Source organism: Trematomus bernacchii, unplaced genomic scaffold (assembly GCF_902827165.1).
Source record: "Trematomus bernacchii unplaced genomic scaffold, fTreBer1.1, whole genome shotgun sequence".
Taxonomy (NCBI): domain Eukaryota; kingdom Metazoa; phylum Chordata; class Actinopteri; order Perciformes; family Nototheniidae; genus Trematomus; species Trematomus bernacchii.
This window is the reverse complement of record NW_022987869.1, coordinates 421,238-447,504: the sequence shown is the minus strand read 5'-3', so window position 1 is coordinate 447,504 and position 26,267 is coordinate 421,238. Positions and strand designations below refer to the sequence as shown.

Here is a 26,267-nt window from a genome sequence, read left to right as displayed (position 1 = left end):
TCCTTTGTTTCACATTTGCAGTCAAAGTTCATTATTTGTAATACAGTATGTATACAGTATATATATTTTTTCTTGTTAGAATTAACGTTATATTTGATAAAAACTAATTTAAAATAAATATGAACAGCAACTGACAATGCTCGGCATGTTCATTTTTTGCAAACAAGCCTTTGTTTTTCTTTCTCAAAATTAAAATGTTCTCCTTTTAAGGATGATTCGGTGGAAAGAATAAGAGAGGTTGCTATCCGGTGCTTGGTGGTGTGTCTTCGTGAAAAGGAGGATCTCTTCAAGGAAAACTTAAGTAAGTAAAGAAGATGCTTAAATCATACTGTAACTTGTGTTAACCTGAAACACAATGCAATGTTTTCAAATCTGATTGCACCAAAAACACTGAAATGTATTTTCTAATCTACTTATTCCAGGATGGTGAAGTGGAAGTTGGCAATGAGGTGCTGAAGATTGTCTTGACCAGGGGTGCGGATGCAATAGTGATTGAAGGAACAGAAGTCCTTCAAATCTCGGATGCCCCAAGAGCCTGTGCCTGTGGGGCTAATATACTCACTCAACCTGAACTACCTAAAAGAGATGTTAAAAACGTTGGAAGCAAGTTCATGCCTTTATTTTAATTTTTGTATTTACTTTTATTTCATATTTGAGAACATTTGTTATAAAAAGGTCATTGTGTAACGAACATTTTAAAAATAAACTGTTAACAAGTGGAACTTAAATGTGTATATTGTTTTTGACTCAAAGAAATGAGTTTCTAATACTCAAACTAATGAAGGTAACAATTTGCATGGACATTTTTGAGTAGTATGGACTTAAATAAATAATTACAATAGCTTAAATTAAACAAAATGCAACTTAATATCACTCCATCTTTACGATTAAAATTAAGTTGGTTCAACTTCATTTAGTTTTTAACCTGTTAAGCACCAAGCCTGTTTTTCAGCTCGATATGTCGAAAATGACATGCCCAAAACAAATGACTACAACTTAACTTCTAAAAGGGTTATATGAATAATTTCTTTTATCAAAGCAAGGTTACATCTGTGAGTTGGATGTAGAAGTGTCAGAATAAATATAGATGTTTTTTATTTTAAAGAAAATTCAGATTTTACATAGTAAAAAACTGTAAATTATAGTGTCCGTCCAAAAATTATTTTTTACTTATAGTGAAAACTACCCTTGGATGATGGGTTAGCAGACTAAAAGCTTTAGGAATCCAAAGTGCAACATATAATAAGTACCCTGTATCAAGATTGATGCAAAACAAGTGACATTTGACCTTTTTAGAGAGGTTTAGCCAAAACCACCCCACCTCTGAGGTGATTGGGTGAAAATGTTTTTTTTTTCCATATCTCTGGCCCCCCTTGGTCGATTTTGATGGTTGACACCTCTTTCTGACCGTTAGAGCCAATAGAATCGAAGGGGGAGGCCCCCCACACACACACACACGTTGTGAAGAGAAAAGGTGGGGGCTGCGCGCATGTAAATTTGCAGCAGAGTGGACCTATCTCTAGCTCTGGCATTTGGAAACGAAAAAGCAGTTTTATTGCTTATGGATTATCAGAAATAATTTCAAAGAGGACACAGACACATTGGATTAACCTATGGATTAACTGCAGCATCGTTTTTTTATCGTTTTAATGCCATTGAAGACCAGTTTTGACCAAGGTAAGCCATGTTAGCGTTTCTAGCTACCTAGCTCCACATGTTATGATGTACGCTTTCGTTTATAGCGTCGCAAATGTTTATCACTGAGTGTTGAGGTGGGCACCAAACGATTCTGTGTCTCCAGCTGATGCAAAACGAGTGGTTGGCTGTGCATCTAGGATAAGTAATAAGGGAGTTATTGTGAGTTTAGGTGCCGTTTTAGGTTACATTTTTCGCTCGTGGCTAATTCAGAGGCTGAGTGTTAGCATTGTGGGGTTTTTTTTTAAAACATTTTTTTTTAAAAAGATCAGTTAGCTGAGTTTCTTCCCGTTACATGGATATAAAACATTCATAGTTTATTAAATATTAAGATTCCTTAGACGTTGTTTCCTGCAAATGACTCGTTTATCCGCCCGGTACCGGGGGGGCCGTGCGTAACAGGTTAAAGGTGAAAGCAAATTATGTTTGTAGTACTGAACTAATTGAGTTAATCAGATTATAAATGGGTACTCGGATTAATTTAATAATCGATTAAATTGGAAATACTTAAAAAGATCAACGCAAATTGTTACCTCAATTTATTTAAGTAGAGCCGGCGTATTTATTTTTAGAGTGTGGAACACCACTACTAGTGTGCCCTTGAGTAAGGCACCCTCAGTTACTCCAGGGAGAATGTCCCTGTAATTGGTCATTGTAAGTCTCTTTGGAATAAGGCATCTGCTAAATGCCTAAATTGTAAATTGTAAATTATATATTATATTTCTGGGAGAATAAACCCCACAGATCCTCAACTCCGGTGTGTCTCACTCATTAACAACGCAACACAGAGCAACAAGAACGTTGTCTACAGTAGCCATGAACTCGCATGTATTTTCTTATTTGAGAGGGGGGTGGATGCGTGGGCCACCCGAATAGGTTAAGGGGCCTTTGGCTTTTCTTGCCGGGGGGGTGCGGTGTGGTGCCCCCACAAATAGAATCAAATTCTGTGGGAAACACTGCACAGTATATTGTAATATTGTAGTACAATGTGCACATTTTTACTCTAAATTCTAAGCTTTATATCAATAAGTTTACTCTATTTTATATTTAGTTGGACATTTTAAATTTGACTTCTTATGTTTAAATAATATTTGATTCCATATAAAAAAATGTTTTTATTGTATTTCTCTTTAATTTTACTGTATTTTGAAAGGGAGCAACTGTCACAAAGCCCAAGTTGTGACACCAACTTAGTGGGGATACCTACCCTAGCTTTTAATGTGTAAATAATGTTATGTATTTTATCATTTAAGTGTTGTTTTTATAATTTATTGATTAATTTTAATATCTATCTTGGTCTTTGAGCACCTTTGTAAAGGGCTCTATAAATAAAATGCATTATTATTATTTATATTATTATCATTTATTAATTTAGTATTCGGTTGGCCAAAGAATCATATCACACATTGGTTAGGTGATTCTGTGAAGGAAGCGCCATCTGGTGTTGACAGCCTGTAACTGGATAAATGGGAACAGTTACTGAAGAATAAAGACACACTTTGTCAGGTAGCAGGAGAAGGGGGGGGGGGGGGGGGGGGGGGGGCCTGGAACCATAAACCACAGTGTTAGCATTGCTGGTCTGAGCATCAGTCTTATTTTCAGTTTACAGTTCTAAAGGATCTAACTTAACTCGTTAGAAGGAGCATCTTCTGGTTGGGAATGCAAATGATATTTATAATAAAATTCCCAAATACTAAACTCAACTACTCTTTTCCATCCTGATAAAAACTGATGGAGTCTTCACACTTGATGGCTGTAATGTCAGGTATGAGTGAAAGGGGACCGTGGAGCATTATATGGGTGTGGACACTTCATTTGCCAATCACTGTTTACTTTAGACAACAGCTGCTCGGAAACCAGCGACACAGGTTCTAGAATTAAAATATGGGAGTAATAAGCATAACTCTATGATGAGAGCGATGGCACTTCAAAGAGAGATCTGTTGTCATACGCTGCCAGAATAATACAATGACTGTGGGTACAGAAACTAAAATATTGTAATACATAACATATTCTGATGTTTGTTTACATTTTTTGCAGTTTGTGATACTCCATTGTGTATATTTCACCTTTTATTGTAGTTTAAAATATTTTATTACAGTTTCATTACTTGCAATTTCTGTATAAAAATATAACTGAATAGATTATAGTGAATCGTTTGTCAAAGATGTAGACATTTTGAAGTGGACTGCACCACAAAATCTGATATACTGTAATCTATTTTTTTTATTTTCAGAGTAATTTGTCATATTCTTATTGTGCTTAATTTTTTGTATGTTTATATTTTTGTTAAACATTTAAGTTTATTTGTATTTTTTTGAAATAGTTTTTTTAATAATTGTAAAATAATGACATTTTCTTCTTTACAACTTAACTCCTCTTAGTGTGTTTATGCACCATTATACACCAAAGCATATTCCTTTTTCAAAGATACAGTAGCTATAGTGTAGAATTGGCAATGCAAATCTGAAGTCTCAGGCTCCTCCAACAATACAACATAATATATAAGATATAAAACAATAAAAATAGTACAAGAAGCACAGAAGTGACCAATGAGCAGGTAAATGCACACTTATTAGGCGTAAACTATTACAGTTTAATGTTATAGGCCTATGTGTATAGGCCTGTTAACATTCTAATAAGCTTTACTTTTTAAAGTGATACACAAGATTCATTTGTAAAGGCTGGCAGTATATTATTATCAGTGTTATAATCATTGTGATTGTTACTATAGTAATGCAAGCAGTAAGTCAAAAATAAGTTATACGGTATATTTCTTATTTTAATGTAACATGTAAGGGCATGTTGACAGCAGGACCAGAGGAAGCGCTTGCGCACCTCCCCCCTCCCTCCCGACAGAAGCAGGTCAGCAGGGGACACAGTGAGAGCATCTCCATGTTACACTGAGAATATTACAGCATTCATTTATAAATATAGTCTATAGTTTCATGCAGCTTCCTCCAGAAAGCTGCCGGTACAGCTCAAGAGGACAGCGGGCACAGGACAGCGGGCACCGGACAGCGGGCACCGGAGAGCGCTCAGCCCGGCACAGGGCGGACACAGAGGCTAGTTAGCACCTGACTCCTTACCTTCAGTGCGGAGCCCGGCAGCCTCTGCTGGGGGGCGGGAGGGACGGACACTCAGCGGCAGGGGCCTACAGCTGTGTCCCTTCGGAGGTGTTCGGGAAAGCGGGCTGAAATGGAGACTTCGACACGTATTCACCGCTCGGACTTCTGTCTGTATTACGCAGACCCGGACCGGACAGTTTACTTCCTGATTGGAGAGCGACGTGCGTTCCACGCTGGCAGCTGCTACGTCACGCTCTGTCAGAGAACCACCCAATCAGGTGGCAGCTGATGATGAGGAAGGATCTTTTTTTGATGAATGATTTATTTATATAGAGAGGCGAAGTCCCGCCCTTCTACTTCCGCCCCATGGGACCTTATTTCGGAAAAATTATGCATTGAAGTCAATGGGGAGAGAAAGATTATCTTTCTATCCCGTTTGAATTGTGCCACGAATTACACATATGATGTTTGTCAATCTTAAATAATAATTTCCATGTCAAAAAAGTCACAGTTTGTCGTAAAACTGTTGAAATATAAGACTATCAAAAATACGCAACTAGAAAGTCTACAAATCCCAGAATCCCGGTCCCGCATGCTGGCTCTTACGGAACCGACTAACTCCCCTTTTGTGTATGTACAGCTCTCAACATGCCCAGACTTGTAGTGATTTTCACCTCTTTTAATACTTTTCGCCTCATTCTGAAAGAAAGAAGTGAAATGTGCCAATGTGACGGCCGTCTTGGTGTGTGGTGCGAGACGGGAGATGTAGTTCATTGAGCGGTTTCACACAAAAAATGTGTTTTCTTTTTACTTGCAAAATTATCTTTTAAATTGTCAAACATCATATGGTCCCATGGAGCTCAACCGGAAGGGGAGGGACTTCGCCGAGGCAAAGTCCCTCCCCTTCCGGTGGACCTCCATGGGACCTTATTTCGGAAAAAATATGTATTGAAGTCAATGGAGAGAGAAAGATTATCTTTCGATCCTGTTTGAATTGTGCCACGAATTACACATATGATGTTTGTCAATTTAAAAGATAATTTTGCAAGTCAAAAAAAAAAAAAGTGTCGTAAAACTGTGAAGTAACACATTTTTTTGTGTGAAACGCTCAATGAACTACATCTCTTGCACAACAACACACGTCACCAAGATGGCCGTCACTACTGTCTTGTCAAAAAAGTGATTGACTACCCTCACTATCACCACAATGAAACACGTCCAGAAGAATGTCATGCAAAGCTGCCTGCCTGCCTGCCTTCCTTTGATTCTCTCTGAACTGCCTGATCTTTTTAATGTTTAATGTCAACCATTTGTGCAGATAGCATGAAGTAGAAAAGATCGCCGATGCTAATGTAGCGTTAGCGTTAGCATTTCTCCCCCGGGCTTAAATGGTGTATTATAGAATGATCACACCGGTGTGACAGTACTCTTCAAAGGGTTCACGAAATATGACTACTACTCTTACTGTTTAACATTTTGGGTTACTTAATGTTACTTCATGTTAAGGCTAATAAAAATGACAAGGCTAAGCCGGCTGTAATGCTAACTAACGTGCTCGCTACTAGCTAGGTAGCTAACTTGATCCAGCCACTCCTGGTCCTTTCATCAGACAGGAAGCGAAAGAACGAGCAAGACCCATTGCTGGTATGATAACAACCTGGTACTAAGCACACAGGCATCTTGTTAAAGTTATCTTATCTTAGCTATCTCTATTTTAGTGGAGGAAAACAATTGTGACATCAGTTATGAGTGACATCACTTACGCGACTCTGGGATTTGTAGTCTTTCTAGTTGCGTATTTTTCATAGTCTTATATTTCAACAGTTTTACGACAAACTGTGACTTTTTTGACATGGAAATGATTTTTTAAGATTGACAAACATATGTGTAATTCATGGCACAATTCAAACGCGATCGAAAGATACGTTTTCTCTCCCCATTGACTTCAATACATAATTTTTCCGAAATAAGGTCCCATGGGTCGGAAGTAGATGGGCGGGACTTCGCCTCTCTATTGAATACAACCTGCAAAAGTACTACTGCAATGAAATGCTAAATATATTTTCAAAGTGTTTAGAGACAAGTAAACAATGCTCTACCACTCTCTGGAGAGAAGAGTTGAGTTTCATCAGGGCTGGATAACCTCAGCTGCAGATCCATAACCTGATATTGTGTGTGTGCTCCTTGAGCTCCTGGAACTTCTTTAAAAAACAGTGTTTTTTCCTATATGATTTTATCTATAAAAACCAATATTACAAATTACACATTTGGCTCTTTACAATCTGTATAGCATACAATATCCTCTTTCCTTCACCTTGCTCTGCATTAGAAGAACATCTTAGAGATCCCCCATACAGACATGCAGTATATGGTGTATGCAGTGACGAGTAGAGATGGGTGAGTCCTGATTCATCCGGATCAGCGCCATATAGAGAGAGAGTTACGACAGCGGAAGTCCAAAATGCTTGATCGTCACGTGGTTCAGGGAGAGTCAATAGTTCCCCGGAAGTTCGTGGCGGGACATATGAATGCATGATTACCGGAGATAGAACTACGATTTTTGGTAATAAGTAGTGAATAAAGGTCTTGATTTGCAATATTTATACAACATACCGATATGTGCATGTATTTACATCAATATGTTTTAAAAATAAAATAGAATCTGCTAATATTTATGGATAATATTAGGAATAGTGTGAACAGTTAGTTTACTTGTTAACATATACATGTTAGGCTGTTGCCTTGGTTACAGAGCCTGTTGCTGTTGTGTATTGCTTTGAATTATTTAAAACAAATATTATCTTCTTAAACAGGTATGGTAGTCAGGAGCATCACTTCCTAATGTTTATTGATATATTTAGAGGGAGGGGATGGTAAGGAATGCTTCAAAATTTAGATTAGATTCATTTCTACCATTTTTTTAATTCATGGTGGTTTCAGTAATCCCATGGTACTTGAGGACATAAGTAATCTAAATGACTAATGTACTCTTTATGACTTTCAGAAAGGACAGGAGACCAACAGGTGACTATTAATGGACTAGCAGCAACATGATTATGACGTTAAAAGTGTTGTTTTAGGAACATCCATTGTAAATACATGGAATTCAATAAACATTGAATAGCATGTCATGCAGTTTGTCTGTGCCTTTTCCTCCGTGTTGTCCTGGCATATAGTCTCCACCATGGTTTGCTGTGCTGCCTGGGGATGCTCCAATCGCTCAGAGAAAGGAGTAAGAATCAGAATGTACGGCTTCCCCAATGACACAGAGAGGAGGGAAAAATGGCTAGCTCAAGTCAGCAGGAACAATTTAACAATCAAAACAGACAGCCGCAACAAAATATGTGAGGTAATCATATTCAAACACTGCATTTGCACTTTTTCACAAAACGAAGACCACACCATTGGGAAGCTTAATGTTTGGTTTAATACAAATAAAAGGGAAAGGCTTGAAGAACTCTGAGAGTTGAGACTCAGGGTGCAGGGTGAGGGTCTCAGTGCAGGTATTCAGGCTCTATTGAATCCCCCTCTGGTTCTTGTGCTGAAAGAGGGAGAAACAGACAGGAGAAAGGGTTATACACACCTATATAGCACATCTATTGGATGGGAAATTGCCTTGGGGAGATTAGGTGTGGTCTTTGTTTCCAACTGAAGTTATGGAACTTTATTATTTGTGAGTTTAACAAAGTATGACAAATGGCATCAGTAATGGATGTGATATGAATTTGTATAAAGTTGTCTCACATTCTTGGTCGTATTTTACGTACAGTATGTAATGAGTGTATACATGTCCAGTAAGTCCTCCACCTGTAACATCACTGCCCCTCCACCTGCCATACAGTAGGTTACTAATATACACTAACAAGATTACTTATATAATACAGTGATAGAATACATGTTTAGTATGCTTACTTATATACAACAGTAGTATTAAATGTACCTTGTGTTTTCACTCTCACTTTGCCATCATTTCAAAATCAGCTGAGCTGCAACATAATACAGACAGGTAATAATCAACAGAATACACTAAAAACACTCACCCATAAATTACGTTTTTGTTTACTGTTTGGAAGTCTCAAATATGCACTCTAAATTAATATCAAATAGCTCTCTTCCTTATTATTGTGTAACGTTAACTTTATTATACTAGCTTGTAGGTCTACTCCAAAATGGAGATCGTAATTTCTCCACTTCCACTCATTACAATCACACGTGCCCCAATGTTATATTTAACTAATATTATATTCCTCCACCCCACAAAAAAATCACGTTTAGAAGCCCTTTTTCTCTAATTCCACAACGTTGGATGAAATAACATTAGGAGAACGGATTAATAGCTGTTCATGGTTAACGTGTGTTGCTAACTTTATCCGGTATCCTAGCCTAATCTGTTATCTGTAAACGTTCCCTAAATCTACTGATTTAGGGATAATCCACTAACATCCTTTAATACACATGTTCATTTGACTCAGATGTGCTGATAATATCCGCAATATAAATCTTTAAACGTCTTCTTACCTTTAAAAGTCCATCACGAACGCTGCAACTCTACTGCGCTGCCAGCCACAGATCGTGGAGCCTCTCGAGTCAATAGTCAATAGCGGCAAGCTAACTTCCGGGGAACTATTGACGACTCCACGATCCACCATTGCTGTAAAAAAACTGGTCCATTGGAGTGAACGGAGATGTCGTAACTCTTCTATTATACAGCTCTGATCCGGATCATTAACCCGGATCCTAGTAATGAGCTGGTCGTGACGAGTCTCCCCTCTCGATTAACCCGAGTCCTTTGAGTCCTACACCTGGTGACGTACAAATTAAAACTATAAATTGTGTCACTCGCTACTCTCCTTATAACATGTAAAATCACATTACAACGTACCCCAGTCCATCTGCCTTTAGCAAGTAGGATAGCTGCCAGAAGTTATCATTTGGCTCAGGGGAGGGGACGCGGATCAGTGAAACTTCCTGCAGACTCGTGCGGACTCAGAGCCGTAACCGTAGCAGATCCAGAGATCCAGAGATCCAGAGATCCAGGCAGACTCCTCATGCACGAGTCAACAGCAGACTCAGATTCGCAAATCCTGACTCACTGAATCAAGGGAACTTCCTTCACTTCCTGCAGACTCGTGGGGACTCAGGGCCGTAACCGTATAGCAGATCCAGAGATCCAGACTTGTCATGCACGAGCATAGCCGCGGGAACTGGGAAGTCATTTTATGTAGGGGGTGCGGACAAAAGTGGGGAGAGATTTCAACAACAGTAACATGAAGTTTTTCAAATGTACACGATTCGCAGCCCCGCCTCCAGCACCCCTACTTCCCGCGGCTATTGTGCACGAGTCAACAGCAGACTCAGCGATTCGCAAATCCTGACTCACTGTGCAAAACATAAGAGACTCGTGCGGACTCAGAGCCGTAACCGTATAGCAGCAGATCCAGAGATCCAGCAGACTCGTCGTCATGCATGAGTCAACAGCAGACTCAACAGCAGACTCAGATTCGCCAAATTGCAAAATAACCCTTTTTTTTGTGATCAACATTTTTTATTAAAGCAAAATACACTGTGTAGCGGAGGTTAATGTAATGTTAGTTTAATATGCTCGTGAAATGCAACAACTTTTCGGTTTCACCGGTAGGATTTCTACGCTCTTGGTGATGCTGACTCATATGACTCGTGTGATCCGGATCTCTTCAATGACTGACTCAGAAGACTCAGAGTCCGTAAAAGGATCCGGATTTGCCATCTCTAGTGGCGAGCCGTGACTTTTATACCTAGGCCCTCTGACCCCCACCCCTTCCCTCGAAAAAAAAAAAAAAAAAGCGTTATTACGTCACAGCGTATACTTCAGCGGAATATCAAAACAACGGCCCGGGGTGCAAAACGCATCAATGAAAGCGATCCTCTACCATACAAAACAACACCTGTAAATAACCCAATTTGTGTTCTTTGAAATTGAAAAGGATATTGACCCTGGCGGCGACTGGCTTAGGCCGTCTTCGGCGTGGTCCGGCCCCAGGCACTGGAAGCACAGGCGGTGCGGATCAGCCCCCGCGATCAGGCCAGGGCATGTCGGGTAGGTCCGGTGCACAAGGAGTGGTGAGTCCACTTTCTTCTCTTTCTCTATTCACTTCTTAGCTCAGTGTTCACTTCCGCTCGCTGAAGAGAAAGGGATGACGGTCAGGAGGCGAGGCCTCCTATTATACGGTGTGATGCGCGCGCATATCTTCCCTCTAAATGGGTGGGCTTTATTTTCGCGGACTTTATGACAAGTGGGGTCCACTGATCCAATAATATCAGGCCTAGAAATAGGACTTTTTTAGCTTATTTCTATATCTTTCTAACACTCTTAGCAGCCTCAAACTGTCTTAACCTGTTTCACGCCTTCCCCCCGGTACCGGGCGGATAAACGCGTCATTTGCAGGAAACAACGTCTAAGGAATCTTAATATTGAATAAAACTATGAATGTGTTATATCCATGTAACGGGAAGAAACTCAGCTAACTGATCTTTTTTAATTTTTTTTTCAAAAAAAACCCACAATGCTAGCACTCAGCCTCTGAATTAGCCTCGATCGAAAAAACGGGACCGACAAAGGCACATAAACTCACTCAGAACTCCCTTATTACTTATCCTAGATGCACAAGCAAACACTATTTTTTGGTGTCCTGGAGACACTGAATCTAACGGTGCCCACCTCAACACTCAGTGATAAACATTCGCGACGCTATCAACGAAAGCGTACATCATCACATGTGGAGCCAAGAAGCTAAACATGTAAATATGGCTCACCTTGGTCAAAAGTGGTCTTCAATGGCATTAAAACGATAAAAAAACGATTGATTGATTGATTGATTGAAAAGTTTATTAACAGCTTGTATATTGGGTACAGTACAGTACAGCTCAAAACATACAATTGTTAAGGGGATGCAGACCAGAGAAAGACTTTCGTCTTGTTTACATCAGGGTCCCCCATTTCCAATTCATCATATCATTTAAGACATATAAGACATATATGACATACAGATGGCTTATTTACAATTTACATACAGGTGGTTTTTTACATACAGATGGATTATTTACAATTTTCATTTTAGATTTCGTTCTAATACATCCTAACCGGACATTTAAGACATACCAAGTCTACAGATATACAGTTAGTAACAGAGTCTAAAATGCGAGTATATACATAGATGGGGGGGGGAAGCTGTCCATTGTACGACAGGTTGAGATTTGTACCATTACCGGGGCCAGTTTTGCAATGCTTTCCCCCGAAGGTGCTCTTTAAGAGAGGTTTTGAAGGTAAGTATAGTTTACTTTCCTTTACAGTTGTGGGAAGAGCGTTCCACCTTGATGTGGCATAATTGCGAAACGTGTATTCCCCTTTTTTTGTGCCAAATCTGGGTTTTACATGATTTGTGGAGCTCCCTCTGGTGTTATGATCATGGTATTCCTTGACCTTTGGGAAGAATTTTGACATGTACATGGGTACCATAGAGGTGTAGTGGATCTTGTAGACCAGGCCCATTGCAAGTAGCTGTACTCTGTCGTCTACTCTAAGCCATCCTAGGTTGTCAAAGTGGGCAGAGGTGAGGTGGGTTCTAGATGTAAGGTCAAGCAGTAGTCTGACCAGTTTATTTTGCGATGTTTGAAGTTTTGTTTTTAGCGCCTTGGAGGTGCTATGGTACCATGACGTGCAAGCATAGTCATAGTACCCTTGAATGAGTGCTCCTGCCAGAGTTTTCAGGGTGTTTTTGTTTACCAGAGAGGAGATCCGGTATAGGAATCTAGTTCTTTGATTGACTTTTTTTATTACATTGGATGCCATTTTGTCACAGGAGAGGTTTGCCTCAAGAATAGATCCTAGGTATGTAATTTCCTTCTTACTTGTGACAATAATGTCACCCACTGCAACTGAGAAGTCGTCGGATTTGCTGAGATTATGTTTCGAACCGAAGAGAATGGACTCTGTTTTACCCAGGTGTAATGATAATTTATTATCGGCGAGCCAGGTGCAGATTCTGCCGAGCTCGGAGCTGAGGGTTTTTTCAACCTGCAATCTGCTCCTGTCAGAGACCAGCAGGGCTGAGTCGTCCGCGAACAGGAACAAGTTGCAGTCACATGCTGATGACATGTCATTTGCATAAATTAGGAACAGTAACGGACCTAATATGCTTCCTTGTGGAACACCACAGCTCACTGGGAGGGGGGGGGACAGAGTACCGTTTACCTCCACCATCTGTTCTCTCCCCTCCAGGTAGGATTGCATCCAGCTCACCGATAGTTTATCAAAACCAATTGCTTTTAGCTTGTCAATCAGAATGGGGTGATTGACAGTGTCGAAAGCCTTTTGTAGGTCCAGCATCACCATGCCGCAGTATTTACCCTCGTCCACCTCTTGTTTGATGTGGTCGGTCAAATAAAGAAGGCATGTGTCAGTGGAGTGGGATGTTCTAAAGCCAGATTGAAATTCATAGATTAGTTTCTTTTCTGCGAGGTACTTTTCGACCTGTTCATATACTATTTTTTCCATGACTTTCGAGATGGAGGTAAGTATAGAAACAGGGCGGTAGTTGCCTGGGTCCAATTTGCTGCCCTTTTTGTGCAGGGGGGTTACTCTTGCAATTTTGAAGTCTTTGGGTACTTTTCCCTGTTTTATGGAGAGGTTAATTATGTGAGCTATGACTGGTGAGATGGCGGTTGCTGTGTCTCTGAGGAATTTGGAGGGGATATTGTCGTGGCCAGTGGCCTTGTTAGGTTTGAGGGCGCTCAGTTTAATGAGTACCTCTGCTGTTGTTACCCTTGCTAGACTGAAATCATCTTTGCGTACCCCTAGGTTTTTGTAGTAGGTCATGATGTGATCTACTCCAAAAAGCCCTGAGTGGGAGGGTAATTTATTTACAAGAGTTGTGGCTATGTTTGTGAAAAAAATGTTCAAGTACTTGGCCACATCCAGTTTGTCTGTGATGAGCCTGTTATCTGTCTTTATGTTTACGTTTGAAAATCTCGTTTTGAGTTTTTTACTGCAGCCAAGCTGGTTATTGAGTAATTTCCAAAGTTCACAGGGTTTATTTTTGTTTTCCTCAGTTTGATGCTGCAGTTAATCCATAGGTTCATCCTATGTGTCTGTGCCTTCTTTGAAATTATTTCTGATAATCCATAAGCAATACAACTGCGTTTTAGTTTCCAAACTCCAGAAGGAGACATTCCTCCAGTTTAGTTTCGCTTTCCACACGCGAAGCGGCAACATTTTTTCTTTACAATGTGTGTCTATGTGAGTATCCTCCTTCGATTCTATTGGCTCTAACGGTCACAAGGGTATGTCAACCAACCAGATCGAGCAAGGGGGGCCAGAGATAGGTCAAATCCACCCCAAATGACCCCAGATGGCCCAGTTTTTGGCTAAATCTCTCTAAAAAGGTCAAATTTCACTTGTTTTGCATCAATCTTGATACAGGGTACTTATTATATGTTGTACTTTGGATTCCTAAAGCTTTTAGTCTACTAACCCATCATCCAAGGGTAGTTTTCACTATCTGTAAAAAATAATTTTTGGACGGACACTATAATTTACAGTTTTTTACTATGTAAAATCTGAATTTTCTTTAAATAAAAAACATTTATATTGATTCTGACACTTCTACATCCAACTCACAGGTTTATCATTACTTTGAGAAAAGATTATTAATTTAACCCTTTTAGAAGTGTAGTTATGGTCATTTGTTCTGGGAATGTCATTTTCGAGCCTGAGACCTGAAAAACAGGCTCAGAGTGGAACAGGTTAACTGGCCTTAAACCTCTTATAGCAGCCTTAAACTGTCTGTATCAGCCTCAAACTGTCTGTATCAGCCTCAAACTGTCTATATCAGCCTCGAACTGTCTATTCTTAACACTTCTTTATAACATTAAAGAGTTTTTTCGCGGGTGCAGACGGTCAGGAGTGACCCGATCTGGCCACGTTTCCCGGCCGTCAGGAGGTACCAGGAGGGGGCTGCGGCGAACCCGAGGACCCTGAAGGCTCCGGTGGCCACATTTGTTCCCCTCACCAAGGTGGAGGGGTTCACAGATGCTGGTTTCCCAGCCACCCCTTCTCTGGAGCCGAGCCTGACGGCGTTTTTTGGGGTAAGACAGGCCAACATGATTGCCGGACGGCGCCCTACGTTGACCGCCCCCAGAGACCAATATGTCGCCCGCCAGGCCGACCGGGTGCACCCATGTGTCTTTCAGGCGGCGGCGAATAACTTCGCGCTGCTCTCCAACTCGGTGGTGACGCTGGTAGAGCGGTCCACCACTTTGGCCGCTGACGAGGCAGAGGAGATCAACAAGGCGGCCAGCACGGCGCTCACTCTGTGCGCGTCCGTCGCTGTCTCCCAGGCGAGGATTGCCGCGTGGGTGACACAGATCCAGCGCCACCTCTGGCTGCAGCAGGCGTCCGTTACGGAGACGGCCAGAAAAGTGCTGCTGGACGCTCCAATCAGCCCAGACGGGCTGTTCGGACCCCAGTTCCACACCATGGTGGAGTCCATGAAGACGGCCGCGGAACAGGCGGACGACATTCGACAGCATGTCAGCTGGCTCCAGCCTGCTGGGCGCACACAACGGCACCAACGCCCGCAGCAGCAGCCGCAGCAGCCGCAGCGTCCACACCGGCCACAGTGGCAGCAGAGGCCGCAAGCGGAGAGACGCCCACAGCAACCGCCTCGGCGTCGGGCTCGCCCTTCGGCGGCTGCAGGGGCTCCGTCCCACGTCTCCGCTCCCCCGCCACCCCAGAGACAGGGTCTCCCGGCGGCGAGTCAAAGGGGAGTGAGGCTCTCCCGCTCCTGGTCTGCTCCGCGAGAGCCTCTGAGGAAGCAGAGCCGGTTCTGACGTTTTGGGGGGTTGTGAGTAAAATAAAGTGTGTTCATTTTCCAACTTTTTGTCTGAGTCATCAGTAACAAGTGTTTCTCACATATCCCCCACTCTGTGTAAACCAGCTGCCTATAACCTATCGGTTAGTAGCCAGCAGGGCTCGTTGCTAAAGCCTGCAGGTTTTAATCTATCGGTTAATAAACTGCAGAGCTTGCGGCATTCCTCTGTCCGAGATACGTCTCCTACACACGGTCATAATAAACCCATGAGCGCCGTTGTAACGCCTCATGTGAACAGCACTGCATACACCTCCACTCATCCCCTGAGCGTGTACACGCCTCATGATGAGAGCCGGAGTGAAACGCAGCGTATGGAGGCTCCCTCACAGCCTTTCGCTCCAGGCCCACCTAGGTTTGCCTCACGGGCAGCGGCGGCGAGGGCTCTGACGTGGCTCATCGCCATGACGACCACAACACATCTCGAGCATGTGCGCCCGCTCTCAGAGTGTTCTCACAGTGGCAGCACATGTGTCTGATGGACAGATGGATGAGCAGGCTGATCAAGCAGAGGGTACACCCTGCAGTTCGCCTCTCCCCCCCCCACAGTTCAATGGGACACAGGAAACCCTCCTGTCATCCCAGGAACAGTGTCTTGCTCTCCATTCAGAGCTGCAGGAACTCCTGTTGAAAGAGGCTATTTCCAGGGTTCCTCAAAGGGAGGAAAATCATGGGTTTTTACTCCCGTTATTTTTCTAATCCCGAAAAAGACTGGGGGAATGAGACCCATCCTCGATCTGTCAGTATTCCACATTCTAACGATCAAACAGGTACTGGAATGTGTTCACCAGGACGACTGGTTCACTTCCACCTATCATCCCGAAACACAGGAAATTCCTGCGTTTCTCATTTCAGGGAATATCAGACCAGACAATCGTCTGCCGTTCGGATATTCCCTGGCTCCTCGCATTTTTCAAAGTGTGTAGAAGGCTGGAGCCACTACACAGAGGAGGGATGAGAGTGTGGTTTTCTCTGGACGACCTGCTATTGCTGGCTCGCTCCAGGGAGGAAGTCGCTTTACAGACGTTACATCTCGTATCGCATCTGTTAAAGCCTGGGTTTCATAATGAATTGGAAGAAGAGCTGTCCTCTTCCCTCTCAGACAATCATTATCTGGGAGTGGAATTAAACTCAGCCAGCAGGAGAGCGCGGCTCTCGCTGCAGCAAGTGGAGAAACTGACAGCTCTCCTCCGGCGTGTCAAAACCCGCACAGCCCTCTCCGTGACGCAGCTGCTCGGCGTTGACGTCAGCTGGTCACGTGGTGATCCCCCTGGGTGTCTTCCAACAGGGGGAGACTCCAGAGGTGGTTCATTCGCTGCAGAAGCCTGCTGTTTTAACCTATTGGTTTATAAACTGCAGAGCTCGTGGCATTCCTCTGTCCCAGAATGCTGACGATCAAACAGGTGCTGGAATATGTTCACCAGGACGACTGGTTCACTTCCATAAACCTGAAGCATGCACATATACTTCCATGTACCCATCATCCCGAAACACAGGAAATTCCTGCGTTTCTCATTTCAGGGAATATCAGACCAGACAATCGTCTGCCGTTCAGATATTCCCTGGCTCCTCGCACATTTTCAAGGTGTGTATAGAAGGCTGGAGCCACTACACAGAGGAGTGATGAGAGTGTGGTTTTATCTGGACGACATGCTATTGCGGGCTCGCTCCAGGGAGGAAGTTGCTTTACAGACGTTACATCTCGTATCGCATCTGTCAAAGCCTGGGTTTTTTCATACATTGGAAGAAGATCTGTCCTCTTCCCTCCCAGACAATCATTTATCTGGGAGTGGAATTACACTCAGCCAGCATGAGAGCACGGCTCTCGCGGTTCTCGCGGCAGAGAGTGGAGAAACTGACAGCTCTCTTCCAGCACTTCGCCCCGTTGCTGTACAATCAAACATGTGTTGATTCGCACAGACAACAGGCCACGGCAGCCTACCTCAATCGCCAGGGAGGAGTACGATCTGCGCAGCTTCTGAACGCAGCCAGGCGGCTGCTGTTCTGGGCGCGCACACACGTCGCTCTCCATCAGAGCAATGTATATTCCCGGCGAATTGAACAGAGGGGCTCGCAGAGCGCAGGATCACCCCCCTCTGGGGGTAGACGCGTTTGCACATCGGCCGTGGCCCAGGGTGCTGTTATACGGTTTTCCCACCAGTTCCGCTGACCCCTCGGTTCCCGGACTGAGTGCGGGAGAAGCGGCTATCAGCGGTCCTGATTTCCATGCCTACAGCGTGCGCTGTCAGGCAGACCGTGGCAAGTTCCGTGGCGTGGGGACGCTCTCTCCCAGGCGGAGGGAGCGATCAGCAGCCACCCAGCCGTTTTATGCGAGGAGTACGGAGACTCAGACCTGTGTCACGCACACTGGCGGGTCACGCGCACTGGCGCCTCAGTGGGATTTGGCTTTGGTGTTACGCGCACTAAGCAAAGCCCCATTTGAACCTTTAGATCAGGTTCCCCTTAAACTGTTATCAGCCAAAGTAGTATTACTTTTGGCTCTGTCAGCGAAAAGGGTGAGTGATTTGTCTGCTCTCTCTGTGGCTCCGTCATGTCTCCGGATCCAAGGAGATGGCAGTTCAGCTGTTTTACGCCCTAACCCGGCTTTTATGCCAAAGGTCATCATGAGCTCTTTTAGATCAAGAGTGATCACCTTGGATGGCTCCTTTCCTCCCCCTCACAGGTCGGAGGAGGAAGCCACATCTCATCTCCTCTGCCCCGTGCGCTGTCCTGCTATGTGGCGCGCACGGCTGCTTTGCGCCGTTCCCAGCGCCTGGTTGTGCATTACAGAGAGCGCTCATTCGGGCTAGGGATGCCAGCGATTATTCGAATATTCGTTACAGTCTCCATAATCGAAGATTATTTTTAAAATTCGATTTTATTAATATATTTTTTTATTAATATTTATGTTTTTCTTTTTTTTCCTGGTTTGGTTTCAACCAAAATATAGACTAATGCTAATAATAGTAATAGTATTAATAATTGTAAATGACCATTGATCACACCACCAGTTTGTTTTACTGTAAACTTGGAGGAAGCCAGCAGCGCAGAGTGCAGACTGCTGCTGCAGCCTGCTACACACCGACCCATATGCATATGTCTCCTCTGGGGTGGATCCCCCGGAGAACGTCAGTGCGCACTCCACCAGAGGAATGTCAGTGGAAGACATTTGCACTGCTGCTTCTTGGTCTTCCCCCTGTTCATTTAATCAATTTTATTTGAGGGATGTCTCCCTTTCCTCTCTGACACACCCTGTACTGAGTGTCCTGTCAGAGTGAGTGACGTCAGGGACCCAGCTGTGCGCCTCTCTCCTGCCTCTCGGCACGCGGAGAGCGGCCCTTTTTCCCTCTTGTGAGAGGGATGTTTCCTTTTTTCCTCTGACACACTCTGTACGGAGTGTCTTGTCAGAGTGAGTGATGTCAGGGATCCAGCTGTGCGCTCTCCTGCCTGTCTACACGCAGAGAGCTGCCCTTGTTCCCCCCTTATTGTTTATCGCTGGACAAAGTGTGACCAAATAAAAGTTGTAACAAGCAGTAGTGCTGAGCAAAGTGACTAGAACGCAACCACACACTTGTAAAAAAAAAACACGCTTTATAAAGTCAGGCAACACTAACCAGGCTTCTTGTGATTCTGTTTATTTGTACCTTACTTTGACCATCCGTTCGCTGTTATTGATCATTGTGGAGAGCAGGCAGACGTTTTGTTTGTTATTATAGCAGCTATCGGATGGAATCAATACATGGGCTGTACAGGTTGTCATGTCCGACTATCACAAGTAGAATCATAATGAAAAATACGCCGGTAAAATGTGCCTGTAGAAAACGGCTTATGCCACAATAGGATAGCAACAAGTAGTCAAGTTATAGTCAGTTTAACTTCGGTTGCTATGCTAACATCACCCATTTTATATCAGAGACACTTTCATAACAGCGTTGTGATGCCAAACAGCGTCAATTCAGACTGACACACATTCACTTATGGGGAATTGGGGATATGTATCAGCTGCTTGTGTGACAGTCAGACAGTGAATACTTTACATCGGCCGCTGCCGTGTGAGCTAACCCGGAGCTAACGGGAGAATAAACTCCGGTGGAAGAGCAGCACTGCATCGGTCGGTAAATGCCGCTGAAACACATTAATAAACAATGAACCACGGCACTCTGGAGAAAAGTACAAGGGTTGAGAAGTAGTTATTTAATTTAATCTGGCTTCGTATGATTAAAAGCAACACGATCATCGACCCAACGCAGTCCCCCATTGTTGTTGTTGTAGTGAGCGCCGTAAGCGCCGTAAACTGTGACGTCATGACGCAGCAGCGGCAGCACCAGTCGGGCTCTGAGCGGTGTGAACAGAGCGGGAGCTGAACCGAAGAACCGGTTCTGAACCAGAAAAGCTCTAGCACGGAGCTAGAACGGGAAAAGCCTTGGTGTGAAAGGGGTATATGAGTATTGGCGTAGCCCTCTAAGTTCTGGGCCCCACTGGCTCCACGAATAGCTGAAGACAAGTTGTTTTGTGTGGGAACAGATTGTCGGGCCTCCTTCCTATTTATACCGGAAGGGAGTCCGAGGGTGGGGCCCACCTTGCGGGTGGGCGTGGACTACAAGTGTTTCAGTGCTGCGCGGGTGTGCAGGGGGATTACCCAATAGCGATAGCCTTAGAGGGCTACGCCAATACTCATAGAAGCTGGAGTTACAGTAGGTAACTTCAGTTCTACTGTGTGTGTCTCTCTCTCTCCCCCCCCTGCCTGCTGGTCTGCTCTACACGGCTGGGAGCAATCTCCAATCAACCACACCTGCAACCTGCTCATCAGCCACACTATGAAAGCCTGCAGCCTGCACTCATTCCCTGTCGGATTGTTGCACGTTATCCTACTCTAAAATAATAACATTCTGGCAACATAAAAAAATCTAACTTGCAGCTGAAAACGTTTTAAGAATGTTTTTAGAGAACATTATCCTACCTTTCAGAAGAACATTCTGGGAACCAAAATAAAACGTCCAGCTGAAACCGTTTTAAGAATAGTATGGTAAAATGTTCGAACAATGTTATCAAAAACATCTTAAAAAGGTTATCAAAAACATCTTAAGAAAGTTATCACCAAACATTTTAAGAATGTTTTAAGAGAACGTTATCCTACCTTTCAGAAGAACATTCTGGGAACCAAAATAAAACTTCCCGCTGAAAACATTCCTAGAACAGTGAATGGTAACATTCTCAGAATGTTTTTAGAACCAAGAATTTCTTCTTTTTCTTGCCATCGTCAGCATCTGCCCCGCCCCTGATTGTTTCCACCTGTGCCCACTTACCTCATGTATATATTGTCCTGTCTCCCCTTGTTAGTTGTCGGTTCGTATTGTTCGTTCGTTCCATGAAGCCAGATCCAAGCCATCATTTAAAGGACTCAGTGTTTTGCCTTTTATCCTCCATTGTGAGAGCTTTACTTTTGACAGTTTGTTATATCCTCTGGAAGAGTGATTTTGTTTTTGTAAAGTAAAGATTATTGTCTTCAAACCTTTTTGTCTCTGGGTTGTGCATTTGAGTCCTCATACTATTGAGTCAAGATTCCTAACACATGTGGTTTAAAGAGAAAAGTGTAAATGAAAGAGCATGTGTTTAACATGTGAAAGTATGAAATGGTACTAGAATATTTTATGAACAATCGAAGGGCTGTAACTCAATCTTAAATTAACCATACTCGCAGAACACCCCACAGACAGCAGAACTATATGATCCCAGGAGGGAGTTTTTAAGCTAAAGACAGCATTAGAGTGCCTCCTGATGAGTTTACAGATAGAAACCAAATATCAGCAGGTTTTGAATTAATATTCCTCTGTCCCACAATCAACAAGAATGTGGATGGGGTGAACTATATCAACCCAGTCTCACGGCATTTTGTGTTATTAGTCACAAAATTAATTTAATCTATTGATTCGTGTTCACCAACACGATTTTCACCTTTTTTTCGTGTCACACAGAACGATTTTAAATGCAATGTATTTCTATTGGTAGTATGTTTCGTGCCTGCAACACGTCTTTTTGTCCGGTCGGGTCTTGGAAGACCAGAAGCTGTGTGGTTCATAAAAACATGTTCTTCCTCAATATCTTACCCTAAGCCTAACCCTATCTCTTTTATTTTAAATTGTATAATGTCTGAGTTTTTTTGCCGTCAATGAGGAAAAGAAATGGCTCAGAGCCTCAGAATACTGACATCTGTATTTTATGTCATCTTGTTATTATTTGGTGCAGGCACGAAACATACTACCAATATAAATACATTGCTTCTAAAATCGTTCTGTGTCAGAATACTTAAATCTGTATTTTTTTAAATGTCTTTTTCCTTCTAATTTGTTATTATTTACATTGCTTTTAAAATCGTTCTGTGTGACACGAAAAAAATGGCGAAATCGTGTTGGTGAACACGAATCAATAGATTAATTTCGTGACTATAACACGAAATGCCGTGAGACTGTGTTGACTATATCTACTATAACCAGCAGAGATTCATAAATTACACCAGAGACGCAGTAAAAAGAAAAATAGACGTAGATTAGATTCACTTAAAAGGTGTGAAAGGAGGGATTTGTGGAGTCTAATTTTATATAACATTAGAAAGACTGATTCGTATTATTACATTATAAGCTTATTGTGCTCATTTTATGTTGATATGACTTTGGAATAAATAGACAAAATCACCAATCCCAAGGTTTGATGGATTGGATAGGAAACGAAGGGAAAAGTCCAGAAGAAAGTTTTTAGCCTGCAATACTAATGTAGCAAGGTCAGGTGCAGACACTGGAAGAATACAAAGAGTTATTCATAAACAGGACATCGCTCCGGCCTTGAGTTATATGGGAGCTTCGCTCCCACGCATAGCTAGGAAGCAGCATTATGAAGGTTTTCCACTATATCTGTAGAAACGTTAGCGAAAACAAATTACTAGGATAGAGACAGAGTAGGGAGGGACTTCGCCGGCCGGCCGAATGCTGATTGGAAGGTCGTGTTGCCAAGAAACTTTGTCTATGTCTGCGCACCAACAAGAGAGAGCCAAAGTCTAAACCAAGGTTACTCTCCATCTAGTCTCAACCAATCATAAATGTACGGGCAACGCCCTGTATAATAATATGTACGGTATCGTTAGGCCTTGGTAGGCCAGGCTCACTTTATGCTGCGTTTCCATTACAGTTTAGTAACTGGGGTAGTAACTATAGTAACGCAGTGTATGCGGGGCGATCGGCTGTTCGGCGGGCGGAGCGACGCTGCGTAAAACTGCCGTGACGTCATCTTCAATGCGACACAACTCACAAAACACCACAACAATGGAGGATATGGAGGATATGGAGGCGATCGTTTACTTGGTTCTTGATTTTTATCACAGCAAGGAGGCAAACGTTGTTTCGGAAAAGGCTGCGTATAGCAAGACGAAATACAGAAGAAGCTAACAGAAGAGTTTGGGCAATCATACAACGCAGCAGAGACGACAAGACGACTGATCACTACAAAACGACAACGCTACTTGGTAAGCTAACGTTCGCTAACTTGCAATGTGTTAAGGGTCACGCTCACTATACGACCAGTGTTTCAAGTATTTAATTAATTTTAGCTACCACTTTTACGTATTAAAATATGTATGCTTTTTTATGTGTATTTCAGAAGTTATACCATTTGCAAAGTCGCCGCCGCAGACCTTGTGTTTGGACGTTCAACCGAGCTACCGAGTGGTGGGGTGTGATTATTTTATCTTTCACACACACTCAGTGGGTGCAGAACTTCAGGACGTCTGAGTAAACCGACACCTATCTGTGCAACAAATGTCATGGAGAGGCCTATGATGATGAATGGGATGCAGCAGCAGCAGCAGAGCCTGGGGTAGCAGTGGCACAAGGTGCAGAGGAGGAGGGCAGTGACATACGAGAGGGTCTGATGCGCTAATTTAATAGCAACACATTAATTGTACTGATTGTAAATTGTATTGAACATAAATAAATATTTTTTACTCTTGTATATACATGTTTGTCAAATGATTTAAAACATTTTTTTTTATCAGAATTGACTATTTAGTAAATATTTGAATTTCAAGCACCTGTAAGTACTGCCCCATAATATGAACATTTGAGAAAATAACAGATCATGAAAAGAAAATCTTTCTAATAAATTAAGAAAATTGTATTTGTGGTCTGTTTTGTTTGTTTAGATCTACTATTAACACAGAGGAAATCACGATAAAAATACTTGTTAAAAACAAACAGTTTAATCATCAAACAAGTGCAAATAACAAAGCAAACTATAAACATAAATACAAAAGTGTAAAACACAGCAAAACTATATACATAAATGCAAGTGTAAAAGGCCACTACGGCCAGCTGCAGGTGCTGTTCCTGCTGGGCCCGGTTCAGCTCCTGCTGGGCCAGATCTGCACTGTGCATCTCCCTCAGGACAACACAGTCTCACCCCCTGATCGTCCAATAGCAACGCTTGGTCAGGGTCCTTTGGCGTCCAGTTGTGACGCGCCGAGTCTCCTTCAGCTTCATAAACGGACGCAAAGAGCTTTCAACTGATTGCAATGTATTCCCATCGGCGGCGGTATTTGACGCTCAGGGAAGCACCGCATCGGTCCATGTCTGCGGCATTTAAAGGCAATGTGAGCGTCCATTCCCATTGGATAACGGAGGATTTTACACCCGGAAGTAAGTATTCTCCTTACTGTCGATTTATTTTACAGTGATATCTGCACTACTCATCAACTCAAAAACACCAGATTATCCTTGTTAATTACACAACATTGATTGGTTTAAATTGTGTACAATGCTTTTGTATTTTCCCCCTTCGATTCGGAGAAACAATGTTGTGTCTCGTCAGATTTGTTAGTATTATTTCTCTGTTTGGTTCATATTGTCAAGTCCGCGTCTGCTAACCCTTTTTTGTTGTCTGTCATTTCCTGTTTTACTTTTGTGAATCTCTTCTCTCATTTCAGGTAGTTTGACTCCTACCTGGTCGGCGTGTTAACTGACCTGATTACCTGCCCCGCCCTTATTGTTTGCACCTGTAGAGTCCCTTGTGTGTGTATTTATTCCCTGTTTTCTCTGTGCCAAGTGCCAGATCGTTTTGACTCTTGTGTTGCCTGTCAGCCAGTTGTCTTCTGTGCTACAGTGTATTTAGGTTAGCTTTTGAGAAGTCATTTGAGAGTTTTTGTATTACCTTGTATATCACCACAAGTAAATCCTTTTTTTTGAATCATCTTTTGTCTGGAGTCGTGCATTTGGGTCCTATCATTTTTGTGTGTGCCCCAGTCGTAACAAACAAATATTTTTTCGGAGTTTAGGATGGCAGAAGACACTACACTACCCAGAATCCTCAGCTATCGTTTGGGACTACTACCTCCCCCGGCTGCGATCGGCTATTCTCGTCTACTTTCGAGGCGAGCCGCAGCTCGTCTCAAACAAGCCTATTAATACAGATACACTGAAAAAATAGTAAGTAAGTAAATACAAAAAGAAAAATGTGCAATAAGAGTCTATATACAAGTGATTGGAATATATAGTAGATACATAATTTCTAAGTAGCAGCCAGATGAATGTTATGGATGTTGTTTCTAAGTTCAGGTGTTTAATAGTCTTCTGGCCTGTGGGATGAAACTGTCCCTGAGTCTGGTGGTTTTAGTCCGGATGCTGCGGTACCGCCTGCCAGACGGCAGCAGACAGAACAGTTTGTGGCTGGGGTGATGGGGGTCTTTTATAATCATGAGGGCTTTCTTTAAGGTTAACCTGGTATTTTTACTCCACTACATTTATTTTAGTTACTTTACAGATTTGGATTAATGATGTGAAATATAAACAACCCTTAAATCAGACTTTAGTTACACCTGAGTAAAATTCAGTGAAGGTGATTGTCAAGTGCCAACAATCAGGCGAGATATTTGGTAGTGGGTGCTTGAAAAGACTAAATATTTATCTGCAGATCCCTATAAAGCATATTCATTACTCGTTATTCTCTAATCGTTCATTAAAAACTGTATATAATGACTATTTTGCACATCCCTTTCAAGATTTCAAGATTTTCAAAGGTTTATTGACATATCATATACACAACTACGGTGTAGTTATGCAATGAATGAAAAACTTGGGTCATAGGTTCCTCAACAGTGCATTACAAGACATCTATCAATATGTGTGTATACCTCCACCATTAAACTGTAATATTCTGCACATTTCTTATTCTATCTACATACATCTTATAAGAGTATAATAAATATGTATAATATCGGTTAAAATAAGTGCTTCAACATAGTTAACATTGCAGGAAAGTTGATTGTCAAGTTCCAAAAGAAACCTTGCAATATATTAGACTTTAAGTACTTTGTCAGGCTTAATATTTATCAGATACCCCCAAAGCTTTTTTCTTATTTAAAAGATGACCTTAACCTAAAGTATTCTTTAATGTTTAAATAAAGCCTTATTAGTTTGTCTGTTTTGCACATCCTCCTATCCGGCACTAAACTGTTTTATTGTAGATATTATTTACAGTATCTTCTTGATATTTTCTATTCTATATTTATATCATTGATCTTCTACTTTCCCACTTGTATGTACTCTTAATATTTAAA

At 42.3% G+C, this 26,267-nt stretch overlaps 1 protein-coding gene across 3 annotated transcripts in view; it reads right to left on the bottom strand.

Moving 5' to 3' along the window:
• The window catches only part of pdxdc1 (pyridoxal-dependent decarboxylase domain containing 1), a 41,970-nt gene extending 36,955 nt beyond the window's left edge, over nt 1–5,015 (bottom strand). For 2 of the 3 annotated variants that reach the window (XM_034113764.1, XM_034113767.1), the window contains exon 1: nt 4,785–5,014. The gene's annotated coding sequence lies outside the window, so the exon portion shown is untranslated. Of the gene's footprint in view, nt 1–4,784 lie in introns of all 3 variants that reach the window. The other variant, XM_034113765.1, reaches the window with a different exon arrangement.
• Between the last annotated feature and the right edge of the window lie 21,252 nt (nt 5,016–26,267).